General features: G+C 38.7%; 1 protein-coding gene and 1 pseudogene across 1 annotated transcript in view; both read right to left on the bottom strand.

Annotated features, from left to right (window-relative positions):
- Positions 1–12,125, bottom strand: part of RNF2 (ring finger protein 2) — a 37,210-nt gene that overhangs the window by 15,176 nt on the left and 9,909 nt on the right. The gene's annotated exons all lie outside the window — the stretch shown is intronic.
- On the bottom strand, positions 5,209–7,252 carry LOC102442461 (annotated as a pseudogene).

Raw genomic sequence — 12,125 nt, 5'->3', positions numbered from 1 at the left:
GTACTGCCAATTCACGTGTAACTGTAGAGTTTACAAATTCCTTAAATAAGGTTACTAGGCACACTGTCTCCTCTTTTCCCTTTGCAAAGGCAACACAATTTGTCACCAGGCTGACTCTTCAAAAAGAGTGATTAATAAAGTTACCCCTAACAGTTTTTCCCATGTTTATACTCAGCCTTGCAAAATAACTGTTGCCACTAGGTGGAGACAATTTGATAATAGGAATATTGGTTACTCACATAGGAGTAGCCACAAGTTTTCTACAAATACATGCACGTGGTAAAAAAGCTCTGCTTCTAAATTCTTGGGTGAACTAGGGCTAACCACTTTATTTGAGGATCCGGTTTCCTTCTTTGTAAATAAAATTTTACATTAAGTAGCATCAAGAGCCCTTCTTAGTGCTAATATTTTGTGGATCAAAAGCTTGCTATAAAAAACATCCTTACCTCTACGATGCCTAACGATGGTCCTTTCTTTTGACCTAAGAAAGTCTACCATTAGCAACATCTTTTAACTTGAATACTCCAATCAAACACAGCCAGTCATCTATTTCCTCCAATCCTTTCTTTTCAAAATAAGAGGCACATTGTGTATTAAAGTTCAAATATCTATCATTCAAAAGCCAAAGCCAAGGGTTTCTGCACTTTGTCTTCAAGAAAATTGCTGAAACTATACATCTCCACGTCCATCTGGCTTGTTTGCATATATATATTTTTAAATAATAAGTTAGCAATAGATCTTTTTCTGAACTATATACTGATGCTAGAGAATGTACATCTGGGAGTGGGAGTTGTTTCTCTTGTGTTTTCATTTTTTGTCCCAGTTGGTCAGAACTTTCCGTTTTTGTTGATTTCCTGAATTCTAACTCATCTGCCTCTCTGACAAGACATTCCTTACACTGGTGCTTTACTTCTGATTCTCATCTGCCTGTCTAAATTTTGTAACTTCTATGACTGTCTTAATCCCTGCTTGCCTAAGGGGTTTCTAGTATATTGCCTTCATCCCAGTATTTGAATCTAGCGGCCTACAAACTACTGACTCAATAGTTTAGACCTCAGACTTTGGCATAATTTAGGCTCTCAGCTCTGAATACACGCTAACTCTAACCAAAAACTAACTACATTCTTAGAGAGGGACAACTTTTAATTCTCCCAGTGCCCTAAGACCAAGAGACACAAAGAACAATGGTCATTTCCTGAGCAAAGCAGAAAAATTCTGAGTTCCTAATTAGAGCAAGGGAGGCTACCAACTTCATTTCACATCCCTACCCAGATTATAAGAAACTGCAAAGAAGAAAGCATATTGATATGGCAGCAATAACCAGTTTTATTTGCTGTGGACTCTATGACATCAGCACACATGGTTAGCCTCCAAAAAATATCTACATATTTAATGACACAGACAGATCAGTATCTCTATATTTGACAAGTATTTTACATCTTAAAGCTTTAAGATTTATATAAGTGTATCATTAATGACAAAGCTAAAAAGAGAAATCTAGTAACTATAGACTTGCAGTCCAAAGCCCCACATGCCAGAACAGAAGCTAACTTTTGAAAAGTGGTATACCGAGGTTGTCATCCTTTCCTAGGAAGAGACATGCCCATCAAGTGTAGATTTCTGTTAGAAGCAGCAGAGGTGCTGATAAACACATGTCAGCTTTAGCAGGTTAACAATGTAAGAAGTCACAGAAACATTCCCTTATACCAGGGGTGGGCAACCTTTTTGTGAGCGCGTGCCAAAACCAGCAAAATCTCTGACTCAAAATTCTTCTGCATGCCAACCCTAATTTTTTGAGAACATGTTACGCCTACCTGATATCTCTTAAGGTGTACGCATGTGAAAAACCTTGAAGAAATAATAAAATTCATTCGAGCGACAAAAACACAGTATATGATGAAAAATACATTTATTTTTTAATGTATACATGTACACGGATAGTCCGACAGAAAACTTTATGACTCCGTTTGATATTATCAGTGGGACTTTTGCTGCTGCATCAATGATGACAGAGATTTTACATCAGGTTTATATTTCGTGACCTTCAGAGATAGGCACGAGCTACTACTTTCATCCGTCAGGCTACTCCTATTATGAGACTTAACAAAATTCATCACTGAGAACAAAGATTCACAATTGTAAATGGAAGATTATAAGAGAGGGTTCCGCGTGCCAGCAAAAGCTACTGGCGTGCCATGTTTGGCACGTGTGCCAGGGGTTGCCCACTCCTGCCTTATACCACTGAAAATGCAAACACCAACAGAGTCTACATTTCTGGCATGGGCATGATCTACTGAAAAATTTGTGGTGAGGCAGTTCACACACACACACACACACACACATAATTAGATTAAGAAAAAAAAGTTGAAAGCTGATGCCTTCATTCTAACAGCAACTGGAATAACCCTTTTAATAAGCAGCCAAACTATTTCCAGAGATATAAATTCATATTCATATTCTTTGCCAAGTTATCCCAGTCCTAGGAAATAATCTATCTATCTACCTACCTACCTACCTACCTACCTATATATATAAAAGCCTAAGCGACCATCCAACCAGTAGCTATGATGTGCACTGACCACCAGGGGGCAGACACTCAATGCAGAAGCTGTTGTGCTGCGGTGACTTGGCAGCTGTGGTTCTCGCGTGAGGCACCGGAACCAGAGAGGAGGGAGCCTGATTCTGGGGGTGCGTCACCCGAGAACTGCCCTCTCACAATCCAGGACTCCTCAGGGGATGTCGGGAGAGCCGGTTTCCGCCCAATCCCTGCAGGCCAGGCCAAGAGGCCTCTACTGTTATTAATAATAGGTAACTTCTGCCCAGCTGGTGTGGCTCAGTGGTTGAGTGTCCACCCAGAAACAGGAGATCACGGTTCAATTCCCAGTCAGGGCACATGCCAGGGTTGCGAGCTCGATTCCCAGTAGTGGACATGCAGGAGGCGACTGATCAATGATCCTCTCTCACCACTGATGTTTCTCTCTTTCCTTCCTCTCTGAAATTTTGGTTAAGCCTAATAACCCTATGAAGTAGGTACTAAAATTGCTCTCATTTAATAAATAAGGAATCAAGCCAAAATATAAATAAATAAACGAATAAATAAGCAACTTGCTTCAAGGTCTCATAGTAAAGGTCAGAGGCAAAACTCAAACGCAGGTCTGTTTGACTAAGAAGGCCATGCCCTTAGCCACTGCACCAAACATACAATTATTATTACTACTACAATAATAATGCCATTAGCATAGAGACATTTGCTGCAAATCAACATGACATTGCTTCAATCATTAAAAGTAGTAATTATTAATACCATAACCAATGACTAGTAATACTTATAAGGTAAAGTGATGAAAGAAGCCACTAATTTGCATCTATGCTACAATTACAGCTATGAAAAAGTTATGTTCTAGAAGGTAAAAATTGTTTGGAGTTTGTGGGGCAGCAGGGTTCCCTCCATTTTTCAATTCCTATTATTAATATTACTACGATATTACAATAAGCACAGATTTTAACAGTTTTAAGACAACAATAGGTAAGAACAGAAGAGTGAAGAATGTGTTTCTAGTTTCCCTCTGTTACATGGGGTAGATTTTCTCTTATAAAAAAGAAAAACAATTACTATGGGAAATAGTTGCAGTAAGACTGGGATTCAATTCCAAAAGGTAAACTAATTTAATCTTCTTTTTGTTCTCTGCAGGACTTTCTTGTCGCCTGGTTTCTGCAACTCTGATCAAAAGTTTAAAACTGGAAAAGCAGCTTCTGCAATTTCAAAAGCCAGGGTCTTAAAAGAAGCATGAAATTGAAAACAAAAACTTTAAGGATAGAAAGAAATCTTACAGCTCTATAAACCTAAAGATTAGCATAAATTTTAGGTTCATGAAAGCTGCAAAAACTTGGCATAGCTCATATATACTAGAAATCAACATGACTTTGGTGAGTCAATATATGTAAACCTCTTTATAAAAAGAGCATGTTTTAGGTGATATATATTTTTTAAATATATATTAATTGCTAATAATACCTGCCCTTATGCACATCCAAATCCTATTAGCAATGAAACTATAGTTAAATATACACATATATTTTATAACAAAAGCAACGAAATCAAAACAAATGGAATCAAAATATAAAGCTTTTACACAGCAAAGGAAACCATCAACAAAAAGAAAAGGCAACCTACTAAATGAATTAAATAACTGTAAATCATATATAACAAGGGGCTAATATCCAAAATATGTAAAGAACTCATACAACTCAACAGAAAAAAATCTGATTTAAAAATGGGCAGAAGATTTGCACAGACATTTTCCAAAGACATACAGATGGCCAACAAGTACATAAAAAGATGCTGAAATCATCATGGAAATGCAAATCAAACCACAATGAGATACCACCTCAAACCTGTTGGGGGAGCCGAAACCGGTTTGGCTCAGTGGATGGAGCGTAGGCCTGCGGACTGAAGGGTCCCAGGTTCGATTCCGGTCAGGGGCATGTACCTGGGTTGCGGGCACATCCCCAGTGGGAGATGTGCAGGAGGCAGCTGATCGATGTTTCTCTCTCATCGATGTTTCTAACTCTCTATCTCTCTCCCTTCCTCTCTGTAAAAAATTAATAAAATAAAAAAAATTAAAAAAAGAATCTAGACCTTTAAAAAAAAAAAAAAAACCTGTTGGGGGAGGGAATATTACACTATAACCAGACTTGGGGAAAGTAGGATTAAAGAACATCCACTACTCCCATACATCATTTTCACCCCAACAACTTTCTTTTTCCCTCCCTCCCTCCCTCCCTCCCTCCCTCCTTCCTTCTTTCCTTCCTTAAATATATTTTTATTGATTTCAGAGAGGGAGAGAGAGAGATAAAAACATCAAGGATGAGAATCACTGATCGGTTGCCTCTTGCATGCCCCCTACTGGGGATCGAGCCCGCAACCCAGGTATGTGCCCTTGACCACAATCGAACCCAGGACCGTTTGGTCTGCAGGGCAACACTCTATCCACTGAGCCAAATCAGCTAGGGCCCAACAACTTTCTTTTAAATATTAAAAAATAGACACAAAACTAGCCCCAGGATCCATGTCATCAATCAATCAATCAGTCTGTCTCTCTTCACATACAGCCCTTATATTTATAATGTGCTTTGCTCTTTACAAAACCTCTTTACCTACATCACCTCTTATGTCTTTACAAATAACCAGTAAGGTAAGCAAAGGTATTTTTTTTTCCTGTAAAAACATTTTATTTTCTGTTACATAAACAGCTTTCTCAGGTAATGTTACTAGAACCACCTGTTTATGGGGTTTTATAGTTTGGGGTATATTTTTTTAAGTAAGCCTATCTCTGTTATGCAGAATTGTAATATAAAAATGATTTATAGGCTACAGTTGTCAGAAAGCAGTTAGACTAACCCTGCTGAAGAAACTTTCCTATTTAAGTCTATAATATGGAATGAAAATAGTTACATGATTTTAAAAATCTTCCGATTATCAAGGGAATGTTTACTGTCCTCCAGAGAGAGCCACAAGAATTTTTTCATAATCTCCTTTGGTTTCATCCAGGATGACTTGGCAGAGAGAGATACCATATAACTCTGATAGCATGTTTTGGTATCATTCATGTCAATTTCAGAACAGGAAAGCATAATCCTGACCAATGTCTCATGACATGTTCCAACATCCTTCATGGCTTGATGAAGCTTCTCAGCAAAGAACACTGGATGGTTTCTGACATACTTCCAAATAGTTGTAAAGCAATTCCTTTTTAAAAAAAAATGTTTTTATTGATTTTTAGAGCAAGAGGAAAGGAGAGGGGGAGAGAGAAAAAAGTATCCATCAGTTGCCTCACATATACATCCAGACCAGGGATTAAACTGACAACCCAGGCATGTGTCCCGAGTGGAAATTGAACCAGCGACCTTTAGGTGCACAAGACAACACTCAACTAACTGAGCCACACTAGCCAGAGCTGTAAAGCAATTCCTGACATCATCTTTCATCTCCAGTTCCAGAACTTGGTTCATGTCATACTGACTGTATTTGGTGTACTTCCGAAACACTCTGCAAAGGTGGGGACAGCTTCTGGTGGTAAGAATGGTATTAAACACATTCACATCTGTCCCTTTTCTCCTTTCTCCTGCTTCATATAATGCCCAGGCATCTGAATCAGCCAAGTCCTCATTTATGTCAAGATCCTCAGCTTAGTCATCCTTAACGAGAGAAAGCAAAGCCTTTAATAATCCCCAGATGAGTCTGAGGCGATGTCTTTAGCCAGTTCTCTCTTCAATACTTCTCTATAGATTCTGTTAATTTGTTAGTTCTTGATGCCAAAATTTCATTCAGAGTGTCTTTATCAGTTCCAAGACCCTTCATGGCAGCAGGGAGTTCATCAGTATCCAACTGGGCTGGAGTCTCTTAGAGCCAAAGCAACTTCCTTGAGATGACCTGTGAGGGCTTTCATCAGAGATTCATCCAGAGGCTTTCCTTTTTCCTGGAGATCTGCTGCTTCGATCTGTGGACGCTGTGCTGTGAGTTGTTTCTTTTAGTTAGAATGTCGATGATGACTGCTTCATCCACCAAGTGTGGTGCTGTTGTTTTTTTAACAGAAAACAGAAAAGCCAACATTCTTGCTAGTAGTAGAACCAGACTTAGAAACCAAGTCTCCTACTTTCTACTATCCTCAACACTACACCTTCTGTAATGTAGTCTCCTACCTTCTATATACTCAACACTACACCTTCTATAAAATGTTTGGCTAGATTCCAAGACCAACGTCCCAGACTGAATTAGACTCTATATAGTAAATAGTATAAACAGTGAGGTTTAATGCAATTACTGGCATAGAAGCATACATCTTTTTTAAAGTGAAAAATCGACTGGTTTTAAGTTAAATCAGCATAATGTGTGTATGCCGGCGGGAAGCAAGCAGGACACGTCTAAAAAGAAATCAAAATGAAGTATTGCAGTGTGAACATTTTACAATAGCTAATGGAGGGAGTGGTAATTAATGCAGGGAGTAGAAAAAAAGGAGATAAAGAGTGGACAACTAAAAAGAACAATATAAAAGGAAACTACATGATATTTCTAATTTTAGGAAATAAAATGAGGGACTTCTGTCTTTTCTTTCCCCCCAGAAATAACTGTGAGATTTTAGAAGATTAGGCTATAATAAAAGAGGTATTAGATTTTAGTTAGTCATCAAATGAAATCCCATGCCCTAGTCAGTTTGGCTCAGTAGATAGAGTGTCATCCTGCGGACTGAAGGGTCCCGGGTCGATTCAGGTCAAGGGCACGTACCTTGGTTGCAGATTCCCCAACCCTGGTCTGGGTTCATACAGGAGGCAACCAATCAATGTTTCTCACAGTGATGTTTCTATCTCTCTCTCCCTTCCACTCTCTCGAAAAAAATCTATGGAAAAATATCCTCAGATGAGGATTAACTTAAAAAAAAAGAAAAAGAAAGAAAAGAAATCCCTGCCAAAGATGCTGGCTCTGGAATATAACACATTAGAAATCCAAAGTTCTATTTCTAAATCAGCTATTGGTATTACACAGTTAAATTAACTATTTACTCTTTAAATTCTCACATCTGTAAATCAAATAACACTCTACCCAAACTATTTTTTTATGACTTTGGAAGAAGTAAACAATGCTGCAAAGGTAATGATCAATATTTTAATTCCCATTATCCACTACAAAAATAAATATTCCTTGAATATCTTTTATGTGCACAGTACTTGGCTAGGCTAAAAGTGAAGAGAGACAGTCTTCATAATCCAGATAAATGCAACACAGAGAAATGCTTAACTAATCATTATTATGATTACATGACAAAATTGAGGCATATCAGAAATAGTTTTCATAGGTACTGGGCTGACCAGAGGAGTCAGAAAAAATGAAGTTGGATTTGATCAAGAGACAAAATAAAAAGAGTAGTCATTAGGTTTAGCTAGGAAGAGAAGAGGTATGTAGGCTGCTATATCCTTTAGGTTCTCAAAGCACATCACTCATCTGTTACTGCATTTAACACACTGTACAGTCATTTATTTATCATCCCCATTCAGATCGTAAATCCCCCAAGGCCAGAAACCTTGTTCATTTTTCTATACATAATCATTAGCATAGGGACAGCCGCACATGATAATCAATAACTGTTTTTTGAACAGGCAAGGTAAGGACAGGATTCCCTATTTAAATTACTGTATTTTAACCTAGGCTATCTGTGCAGGTTTACTCACTGATTCTCAACTTCAAAACCACCATGCTAGCCTCTGATCTATGGTGCTGGAGCTGAGACTGCAACTATACTAAGCTACTCTCCTGCCAGGAGCTCCCTGTTAGGCTTTGCCAATGGAGGTACTAAATGAAGATTTGAAAGGAAGAAGAGGAGTGAAGGGACTTCTTACAATTGCTGACAGCAGCAACTGGTTCCAGCCCCCAACTTCTTTCTGTACTCCCAAAACTAGCCATATCAGCAGCTGAACACTGACCTCCTCAAAAGTTCAGAACCAGGCCCATGGAATCTTTTCTCTGAGCTCTTAGGTTGACTAATGTAATGGTCTCACACCAATCTAACCAACTCCCTATATTAAATCACCACTGTTGAAATTCCTATTGAAGTTTCTGTTTTCTTTACTGGACACCAAATACATTATTAAACACAGTGATTCTAACTGCTCTCCTCTGAGATACCTTCTTGCTATTTCAATGAAGGATAAAGAACGTTTGGAGTTATTCCTATAGATAAAAATCTATTCTATAAAGGGTAAGTCAAAACTTTTTAAATCTGTGCCAGTTAAGTTGCAGCACAAAAATTATTAACTTCTATACTTTAAACTATTCAAGATGAAAAGAAAAAAAAACAACAACAACAACACAGGAAACAGAGAGGAGATGAAAAATAATTTAAACAATGCAGGTTATTCCAGGTATGCACACCCACCTCTTTTTACTACAGACACAGCCTAGAGAAAATGGGAGACGGGAGACCTGATCTCAGTTCCCACAAGCCTCCCCCAGTATGAGCATTATACCATTCTGAATGTGATTGTTATATTTAAAAACTTTTTTTTTTTGCTGTTCAACATGGCCTCTAAATGCAAGCAAACTACTTCTCTAGTGTTCAACAAAAGAAACAGCACTCTGTTCCAGCACTAAAACTGAGCTGAACTTATAGGTATGTTGTTCTCCCTTCTTAAGGGATTTTTAAGCATAATTTTTTACTACATGTGATTTTCATTTTATTGAGTTTAGAATTTAACCTCTTCATAATACACAGCTCCACACTTCAGCAGAAACAAAAAGAAATCCCTCTCACAGGAATCCACAAGCAACACATCTTCTGAAAACAAATGACCAAAATGCTTTGATATTTTAATGAAATGCTTAATAAGATGACTTCATTAAACAATTTATTCTGAGGTTAATAACAAAAATAATATGTCATTATTGTACTTAAACTGATTTTTTTTAAAATTATAACAAAATGGAGACATGTAGAAGCAGCACACATGTTGTTAACACATTCTCTAAATGAAATGGGAGAAGGCCAATTCAAGCAACAGGACTCTTTCTAAGAATGTTTAGTAATTTATGTAGGTTCTAAGCATCCAACAAGAGGTATCACTAGGCCCAGACAAATATCAGTCCACTTCAGCTGCCTACCATCTGTAAGACAAAAGAGAAGTAAAAAGAATCTCAAACTTGAAAAACCATAGTCAGTTCCATGGGAGTTCCTCCACATAGCATAAAATTGATTCACAGCCACCTCCTACCTATGGACATACGAACACCAGCTTCTATTTCAGTGCCAAGAGTTGCATTAGCACAGTCAGCATATCCATGTAAAATCAACCAAACTGTACTTAAAAGAGACACCTGAGGATCCATGTGACATATTAGGTAGAAAAGGTGAAAAGACTGGAGGTGGGGAACATACAGGATAGATGCACCTTCAGGGAATGAACAGGGTAAATGTTACTGTACCTTTGTACCCAACATATGGGGATCTAAACATTCAATAAGTTACTACGATAACAGAGATTTCAAAGGAAAAAAAAAAACCCCAGGAAATTAAATAACTGGTGTCTGATGACAATGTATGTCTCCCACAGCATGTATAATAAACAATATTAATTGAAAATCAAGCATAGATCTGTATGTGTGCAGAATATACATAATCTCATGGTATTTTTCTTTTTTTAAAAAATTGCAAACTGTAATGCATTGTTTAATTTCTCCAGATTTAATAAATGAGGCGCTACAACATTATGAGGTGCTTTAAGTCATGCTAGAAATGCTGTCATAATTTTAATAAAGTGCTTTTTAATGTTAACTCACTTCTCTTGGCTGGAAAGAATTATGCTTCTTTGCTAATGTATAGAAATGAAACTGTCACTGAAACATCTGGTTATATATTATTCATTAGACATATATCACCTTTATCCAACGACTGCATAATATAAACACAAATCATGAATAAATCAGATTAAGAGATAGACCTGACATCCAAAGATGTTTGCTGACCTGCTCTATATTTCTATCCATACAAACCGGGAACCTAGCTGTCAGCGTGCTCCTCACAGGCATGAGAAAACTAAAAAATTCTCAATGTCTGCATTGTCTGCAGTATGTTAGCGGTTCCAATTTGAAAAAAAAATTTTTTTTTATGCAGCACATTGAAGGACCATCAGCATATTTTTCAAATGCTCAAAGGGGACTAGCCTACTCAGGCACGCTTCCTTCATAAAAATCTCCATTTCACTCCCACACCTATTATAATTAACCTCAAAGGTGGACTCCACAAGGGTACCTGAAGGAAATAACTCAAATCCCTAGAAGGGAGAGGCCATATTTGCTTGTGCTACTATCCCTGGAAAATGGAGTCTTACACATAACGACCAATTATTTCGCTAGAAAGTGCGACCAATGTACAAATCAAGATTTTAAAAAGATACCTGTTGATTGTGACAAAGGCAGAAACTTCAGGGGGAACCAGGAACATAACCGAACCCTGTTGCTGCCACTTAAATTCTTTATAAACCAAAGGATCAAATATTCATCTTAAGGACCAAGATCTAACACCCATCTGAGCTGTTAAAATATTCAACAACCATACCCCAGGGCCAGCGAGGAAGGTAGGTGATCTACCCATCATTACGCTAAGTGTTTCAGCCCATCCTCCTGGAACTGCCAAAAAGTAGACCCTGTCATGCGAACCGCTCACACGCTCGTTTCCAGCGCGATTCCCAGTCTAAAGCCGGGACCCCACGTCTCGGTTTGAATTTTTAAAAGAAGTAAATAAAGCGTCGTGAGCATTCAAGCAACCGAATGCACACCTATCTATCCATCTCCCAGCAAAATTTCTTTGCAAAACCTGCCATGTTCACACATAAAGGCACACAGTCTCCAAAACTTCTGGCCGTCATAAAGCAGAGACCCCCCCCCCCCCCAAAAAAAACACACACACACAAAACAAACCAAAAGCTTCAAGGAGATAAGCCATTAACTAGGACTATGGCCTTGGCGGGCAAGTAACGGGAATGAACCTCAAAGCTGGTGACCGGTTTGCACGAACAGCACCTCCGGGATTAGGGGGGCGACTTGTGAAGGAGGGAACTTATCCTGACAACCCGGCCGAAGGCTCCCCGACCTCACCGGGGCCCTCAAGTCTCTGCGTCAGCGAGCAGGACTCAAACCCCGAAGCTCCCGGCAAGACAACGCCGAGAACCTCTCTTCCCTCCACGGTCTTCTGGGTCTGACCTGGGAGAATTAGATAACAGCAGCAGATGTGGCGGCGAAACAACATGTGAAATAGAGTTATGTAGGCCATCCCACCTAAGTAGTGTTAATGTGAGATTTTCCCTCCCTAACGATGGTTATGCCTCGCCAATAACACCCTCGGGGACTTGATGAGCATACTAATATCAGCTGCGAGAACACTCAATATGCTCTAGAAATAGGTGAAAAATCCCAAGGTTTCTTTTTAAGAACGGATCTCTGTGGGGGACTCCCACACAGTAGACAGGGCTGACCCAAAATTCCCACGAATCTAGAGGGAAGTTTAACCCACTTTGTGTGTGCGGAGTGGACAGGATTCAAATTTAGGTTCGTTATGTTATCTGTGTAGAAGAGTGTT

Source organism: Myotis lucifugus, unplaced genomic scaffold (assembly GCF_000147115.1).
Source record: "Myotis lucifugus unplaced genomic scaffold, Myoluc2.0 scaffold_65, whole genome shotgun sequence".
Classification (NCBI taxonomy): domain Eukaryota; kingdom Metazoa; phylum Chordata; class Mammalia; order Chiroptera; family Vespertilionidae; genus Myotis; species Myotis lucifugus.
The sequence above is the reverse complement of the archived record's forward strand: the minus strand, read 5'-3'. Positions and strand labels throughout refer to the sequence as shown.